We start from the raw sequence: 7,619 nt of genomic DNA on the forward strand, positions 1-7,619 counted from the left end.
AAGTCTAGTCCACCCTTGCAACCCCTGACCAGTCAACCCTTGACCAAGTGAATCAATCTCAAGGTGAGGCTTATTTCAAAAATTGCCCAGGTGACCCTAATGTGCAGCCAAGAACCACTGCTCAGATGAGTGCTGCTCAAAATTTACCTGCACAAAAATCATTCAAAGGATTTGCTAAAACACAAGTTCTGGGGTTTCATCTCCTGGAGATTTAGTAGATCTGAACTGGGGCTTGAGAGAGAGCATTTCTAAGGAGCTCCCAGGTGATGCTAGAGCCATGGATTAATTTGCTAGGGCTGCCATCATAAAGTGCCATAGTCTAGGTAGCTTAAACAACAGACATTTATGATCTCACAGCTCTGGGGGCTGCAAGTCTGAGATCAAGGTGTTGGTGGGGCTGTTTCCTTCTGAGATCTCTGTCCTTGGCAACCTCTGTGTCTTTATTTAGTCTTCCTTTTGCTAGTGCATCTGTGTTCAAATTTCCTCTTCTTTAAAGGACATCAATCATATTGAATTAGGGCTCACCTAATGACCTCATTTTAACTCAACTATTTCTTTAAAAGCCCTGTCTCCAAATACAGTCACATTCTAAGGTACTGGGGGTTAAGACTTCAACACATGAATTTTGTGGAGACACAAGTCAGCTCCTAACAGGCTGCCTGCTGGGCGTATGGACCCCACCACCTTGAGTAGCAAGTATCAAAGAACCAGTGTGGGTTCACCAGGTAAGTAATTTATAAGAAGTATGATCTTGTATGGCTTCTTTTATTTGTCCCTTTAATATTGACGAAATCCTTGAGTTCTCTTTCCTTTTCCCTCTGGAGCAAAGTGAGCTAGTGGACAGTGACAGATGGCAGTCAGAGAAATAGCCAGGAGCCAGGGCTGTAGACCGTGGTGAGGACTTTTCACACAAGAGGCACACGGGGGCTCTCTAACTTCAGACTCTCTGCTGAATAATTCCAAGGTGTGGGAGTCATTCCTTTTTTAAGATCTTCCTTTATTAGCCTTCATCTGCCAACTCAGGTGTTCAGTGCAAGGTGTCTGTATTTTCCTGTGTTCATGTTCCTGTGTTAATCTACATAGTTATTTATTTTATTTTATTTATTGTGGTAAGAACACTAAACAAGAGATCTACCCCCTTAACAGATTTTGTAAGTATACAATACATTATTGCTAATTTTAGTAGTCCCTCCTTGTCCGCAGGGGATACCTTCCAAGACCGCGAGGGGAGCCTGAAACCTCGAATAGTACAGAACCCTATGTATACATCATGTGTCACTTGGTGACAGGGATATGCTCTGAGAAATGTGTCACTAGGTGATTTTGTCATTCTTGAACATCATAGAGTGTGCTTGCACAAACCTAGGTGGTACAGCCTATTGCTCCTCAACTACAAGCCTGTATAGTTACTGTACTGAATTTTGTTACTGTACTGAATATTGTAGGCAATTTTAACACCATGTTAAGTATTTGTGGAGCTAAACATAGAAAAGGCAGTGTAGAAATACAACGGGACCACTGTCGTATATGTAGTCTGTTATTGACCAAAATGTTGTGCAGCACATGACTGTACTATGTTTCTTCCTACTACCTACCTACCTACTGTTGTGGGGTGGCAATGACTACCTGAGCCAGTGGTAGTGAAACAGGAAAGGGCCTCTTGTCCCCCTCGCAGGGCATGCAGTGTGGGTGTGGCACGCTTCTTCAGTGCCCCACTGCTCAAACCTTTAGGGGAGCATACAGATGGGCACGCTTGGGCTCTGACCCCACGGCAGTGTCTAGGGGTGATGTCTACAGCTGAAGCCCCAGTGAGCATGTGTTACAGGGTGCTCTTTTTGTTTAGCTGTCCACAGACTGCTTGTGTTAACCAGCTCAATCAGACCCCCTTCCTTATCACAAGGACAGAGGGATTTCTGTATCCCTGCGTTCTTCCCTTGGTGTACCAGAAGAATCGATCACATGTGGGCTTGAGAATGAACACAAGGTTTTATTGAGTGGAAGTAGCTCTCAGCAGATGGGGCAGCCAGAAGGGAGATGGTTTTTCCCTGGATTCGGGCCGCCTCTGACTGCTCCGGCCAAATTCCGCGTCCTTCTGCTGGTCAATGGCTTGCCAGTGCCTGTCGGCATGCTCTTCCACCAGTATGCTCTCGACAACCAGATGCTTGTGTCTTCTTCTGCCTTGTTCCTCACGACATCCAGCTGCTTGTGTCTCTGCCTTGCTAGGGTCTCAGGCTTTTATAGGGCCAGGGCGGACTTGGAAAATGCAACATTTGGATGGAAAGGCAGAAGTGCCTGTCCTCACCTAGGTCCCTGAGGGTAGAGCCCTAGCCAGGGATCACGCCCTGCTCTGCCTGGCATTTCCCTTCTCCACTTTCATATCATTTAAAGGGACAACGCTCTTCCCTTCCCAGCACTCCCATATCAGTAGGGGATAAAAGAATTTACCAAGACAGTTGTAGATAAGGCGGATTATTAAGAAAAGTATGAAAATACATTGCCAGGAGGCAGCAGGCAGAACCAGCACAAGAAGAGCAGACTGCAAGGAAACAAAGGTGTATTAGTCCGTTCTCACGCTGCTGATGAAGACCTACCCAAGACTGGGTAATTTATGAAGGAAAGAGGTTTAATTGACTCAGTTATTCAGGGCTGGGGAGGCCTCAGGAAACTTACAATCAGGGCAGAAGGGGAAGCAAACATGTGCTTCTTCACAGTGTGGCAGAACCCAAAAGTGCCAAGCAAAAAGGAAAAAGCCCCTTATAAAACCATCAGATCTCGTGAGAACTCACTCACTATCGCAAGATCAGCATGAGGGTACCGCCCCCATGATTCAATTACCTCCCACTGGGTGCCTCCCACCACACATGGGGATTATGGGAACTACAGTTCAAGATGAGATTTGGGTGGGAACATAGCCAAACCATGTCAAAAGGCTTGCTGAGGATTTTATAGAATGGAACTGGGGCTGATCGATAACACCAAGGCAACAGGGAGCTTAACTTGCATTCTTCTGCCAGTTGGGGTGTTTGATAAATTGAAGCATTTGATGGTAAGCAGGAAGTTTGAGAGTTCTGTATGCTCTCTGTGCAGGAGGGCCATATGTCCTGGGATATAAAGAAAAGCAGCCCTGTAGCTTATCTGCTTCCTGTTTTTGTTTATGTGTTCTGGACCACGAAGAAAGGCAGACATATAGCTTATTTGCTATATCTCTTAGCTTTCCCCTGGTCCTACAAGCCTGACTCCTTTTCCCTAATTAGGACGCCATGCCCATAATAAACTTTAATTTATAAATAAGGCACTGTAAGAGATGAACAATGATTGCTAATAATAAAATAGAATAATTATGATAATATACTGTAATAAAAGTTATGTGAACGTGGTTTCTCTCTCTGTGTGTGTCAAAATATTGCATTGTACGCTACTCACTTATTTTCAGACTGTGATTGACCTTGGGTAACTGAAACCTCTAAAAGCAAAAGTGCAGTTAAGGAGGAACTATTGTACAGGTACAATGTGGCAGATTTCTAGAGTTTATTCATCTGGCTTCACTGAAACTTGATGCCTATTGTTAGTAACTTCCCATTTTCTTCTCCCCCCAGTGGCTGGCAACTACCATTCCACTCTGTGATTCTATGAATTTGACTGTTTTAGATACCTCATGTAAGTGGAATAATACAGTATTTGTCTTTCTGTGACTGGCTTATTTCACTCAGCACGATGTCCTTAAGCTTCGTCCATATTGTCGCATGTGGCAGGACTTCCTTCTTTGTTAAGGCTGAAGAATATTCTGTTGTATATATATACCACATTTTATTTATTTGTTCATCTGCAGATGAACATTTAGGATGCTTCCACATCTTCACAATATAACATCAAAAGCATAGGCAACAAAACTAAAAAAATAAGTAAGTGAAACTACAATGAACTAAAAAGCTTCTGCGCAGCAAAGAAAATCAGCAGAGTGAAAAGGCAACCCATGAAGTGGGAGAAAATATTTGCAAACTGTTTGATAAGGGGTTAATCTCCAACTTGTATAAGGAACTCCTACAACTCAACAGTGAAAAAAAAGAAAAGAAAAGAAAAGAAAAAAACTAGCTTATATAGCTTTAATCTCCATGGAGCAGCTGTTGTAGGGTGGTCTGCAGGTCTGACCTGAGGAACGTCTATCAGTGCAGCTCTATCAGGCACTGCAGAGTCACAGCTAAGGCTGGCTAACTGGGACGCGGCAGCATCTACATTTACCTAAACAAGCTGTTTCAAAGCCTCTCACGGGGCATCCCTTCAGCAGCGAGGCTGTAAATCCTGCGTGGGAAATGCTAGACCAGGGCCACAGCCTTGCCTACAATCTGCAGTCACTTCACAAGGAAAGGAAAGTCAGGACCCAAGAATCAGACTGTGGCTTGCACAGCCAGAATGAAACCTCTCTAAATGAGTTACTGTTGTCCAGCTCCTTGGAAGTTTTTTATGTTAAAAGAAAAGGAGACCCCAAACTTATGTTCCAAAAGAGATTTTTGGTTTATTTGGATGATAAGGAAACTTCTAGTTTTTTTTGTTTTTGTTTTTGTTTTTTTTTGAGACAGAGTTTTGTTCTTGTTGCCCAGGCTGGAGTGCAACAGCACGAACTCAGCTCACCGTAACCTCTGCCTCCTAGATTCAAGTGATTCTCCTGCCTTGGCTGGCCGAGTAGCTGGGATTCAGACATGCGCCACCATGTCCAACTAATTTTGTGTATTTAGTAGAGATGGGGTTTCTCCATGTTGGTCAGGCTGACCTCGAACTCCTGACCTCAGGTGATCTGCCTGCCTCCTAAAGTGCTGAGATTACAAGCGTGAGCCACCTTGCCCAGCCTTCTTCTAGTTGTTTTTAAGGTGCATGCAGTTCAGCGGGGCCAGCTGAAGGCTGCATGCATTCTGCTGTGGAAATACTTTAAATACTCTATTTAAAGTAATGTAATGCAGCATGATATAAAAATATTAAGTCTCACCGTAAGGAAGTGACTTGTAAACTGTTCTCTTTCGCTGCCTAGCATGTGAGAGTGCCCCTTCAGTTAGCAGACTGTAATCCTCTTCATTCTCCATGTCAGGAGAACCATGATTATTCAAAGACATCTGAAATTCTATGAGTGAGGTTAGTATTTATTATATTGTTATTCTAATAGCGACTGTTACTATAATTTGAAAGATTTCACAAATCTTATAAAAATGTCATTCAAGTGATGAGGTTGCTAAAACTGGACTGAAAAAATACAACCCTAAATCAGAAAGTCCAGCATGAAATTTAGATATGAGAAAATGGTATGAATAATGCTAATTATTACTATACTATTAATTTAGCAGACTGTCCTATAGGAAAAATTTAAAATAGTGCTAAAAAATGAAAAACAGCATTAAAACAAAAATGTGCTCTGATAGTTATAGATTTTTGTGCCCCCAGAATGCATCTCTCATACTCTTTATTTATTCCTATGGAAAAATGAATCTTGAATTATGAGAGATCTCCAAAAACTTGTTCTTTGAAGAAAAATGACCCTCTCTGTATGACACCATTTAGTTCACAAGAATCAAATTGTATGGCAGTGTCAGTTGTTTATGTTGAAGAGCTAGAACTTGAGCAAACATCTCATAGCTGTAGGTGATTTATCCTGAAATCACCAATGTATGCTGAAAAATCATAGCAAGTATAAGGTAATTCATCCTCAGACATTATGCAAGATGAAAGATGATATGTGTGTGGACTCTGCTTGTACATAGGAATAAATCTATGAAGTGATGTTGATTGAACACAATTAGAATTGAAAATAATATGCACAGTTATAGCTATGGAAAAATATAAACTTGCCTACTGATAAAGATAGAGACAATGTAAACTGGTGTAAAAGGTTAGATATACAATGTAAATGTGTATTCATTGGATTCTCATTTCATTTGCTGTATTAATAAAAGCAAATAGGAGTGGCTGCCAGGGCTGGAGCGGGCAAAAGGAGAGAGGAACGAATAGGTGGAGCACAGAGGATTTTTAGGGTGGTGAAATTACTTTGTGTGATACTGTAATGGTAGAAACATGCCATCATACATTTATTCAAACCCATAGAATATACATCACAAAGAGTGGACCCTAATGTCAACTATGGACTTTAGTTAATAATAAGGATCAGTATTGGCTCATCAATTTTTTAAGAGAAATTGGGGGGCAAGGTAGGGAGCAGAGGTATATATGGGAACTCTATATTTTTTGCTAAATTTTTCTGTAAACCTAAACTGCTAAAAAAGAAAAGAAAGTCTATTAATTTTTTTACAAAAATAAATTAGTGGAAGAAGAGACTGGTGCAGGATAGCTTCTTGGGGAAATCTTGACTCATCCACACAAATCAGGTTAAAGCATGCTTGAAGTTTATTTTGCATGAAGCAGCATTATTTATTTTGCAAAGGCAATAAGGAATAAGAACCAAAGGAGAGCAATAAAAATACCTTGCACCCATTGCCAAAATAAGCTTTCTCATTTGGTTGACTATCATGAACATTAAATCTATCCAGATGAATGTATTTCACCCTTTATAGGCAAAGTTCCAAATCTCCCTTGGCTTATTTATTAAGTAAACACTGTATCTTAGCAATTCTCACTACAGGATTCACCATATCAACAAACATATATGAAGGTGTTTAACAAAGTGCTTTATTGTTAGTATCTTGTTGATCAGCAATAACACATTTCTTTTTTTTCTGAGAACATACAGGTTTTGCTCAGGCAGAGAACCAAGTCTTCAACTTCCTCCCTGTGGTGGGAGTTTGGCTAATCCAGGAGAACTCAAACTGACTCTCCACAATCAGACTCCAACCTCCTCCAGCCCAAGAGCCACCTACATCCTTCTCCCCCGTGCCACACACTGCCTTCTCTGCCTTGAATCATGGCTGTAAACTCAGGTCTATGAAAAGCATGACTTTATTCTCCATAACTCAGCTTGCTTTCTGACTTTGAGCCTTTTTCCCCCCGCACTCAGCTGGTGGAAAAACAGTCTCATACCTTTCTGAATTTTCAGGAGCCTCCCAAGTGCTAAGATGTTGAGTGGTGGGGCTGGAGGGCTGGGGTTAGGGGATTATGGGAGGGAAGGTGGATCGGGATGATCCTCTAGGCTCTGGTCCACATGGGTTACTGCTAGGATGTGTTCCTCTCTTGCGTATGTTCCGTTTGGGTCATCCAACTTCCTGCTGCCTTTCTAGCCTGCCCAGGATGTGGGAGCCTTTGACGAGGCTCCTTTAATTCTTTCTGCTTAGACACAGCCATTTTCTCTCTAGGGTTTTCTTTTCTAAGTAGTGACCATGTTGCAAAGCCAGGCACAATCCTTTCCACTCCTAGAACCCACGGCCTCTCCTTTTTTCTTCTTTACCCCTACCCATGGAAAACTCTTTCCAGTCTGGGGATGACACAGGTTCTTTTTCTTTAATTTCCTTCACAGTGCCCCACCCCTTGGATTCCCTATGGGTGTAAGCTTTTGGAACAAGGAGCAAAAAACCACTTTCAAGCTTTATCTGTGTTCTCCTTCGCTACATTCCTTCCCCAAGGCAATGAGGGCAAGAGCCTTCTTGGAGGAAGGGAGAGGAGCCCTACAGAGAGTAAAAGAAAGA

General features: G+C 42.1%; 1 long non-coding RNA gene across 1 annotated transcript; it reads left to right on the forward strand.

Annotated features, from left to right (window-relative positions):
* Positions 1 to 340: 340 nt before the first annotated feature.
* Positions 341 to 7,116, forward strand: LOC139362384 (uncharacterized). Its single transcript, XR_011621199.1, has 4 exons — positions 341 to 725; positions 3,597 to 3,657; positions 5,024 to 5,124; positions 6,731 to 7,116. It is a non-coding gene; the product is annotated as an uncharacterized lncRNA (long non-coding RNA).
* The last annotated feature ends 503 nt before the right edge of the window (positions 7,117 to 7,619 follow it).

This window comes from Macaca nemestrina, chromosome 3 (assembly GCF_043159975.1).
Source record: "Macaca nemestrina isolate mMacNem1 chromosome 3, mMacNem.hap1, whole genome shotgun sequence".
Taxonomy (NCBI): domain Eukaryota; kingdom Metazoa; phylum Chordata; class Mammalia; order Primates; family Cercopithecidae; genus Macaca; species Macaca nemestrina.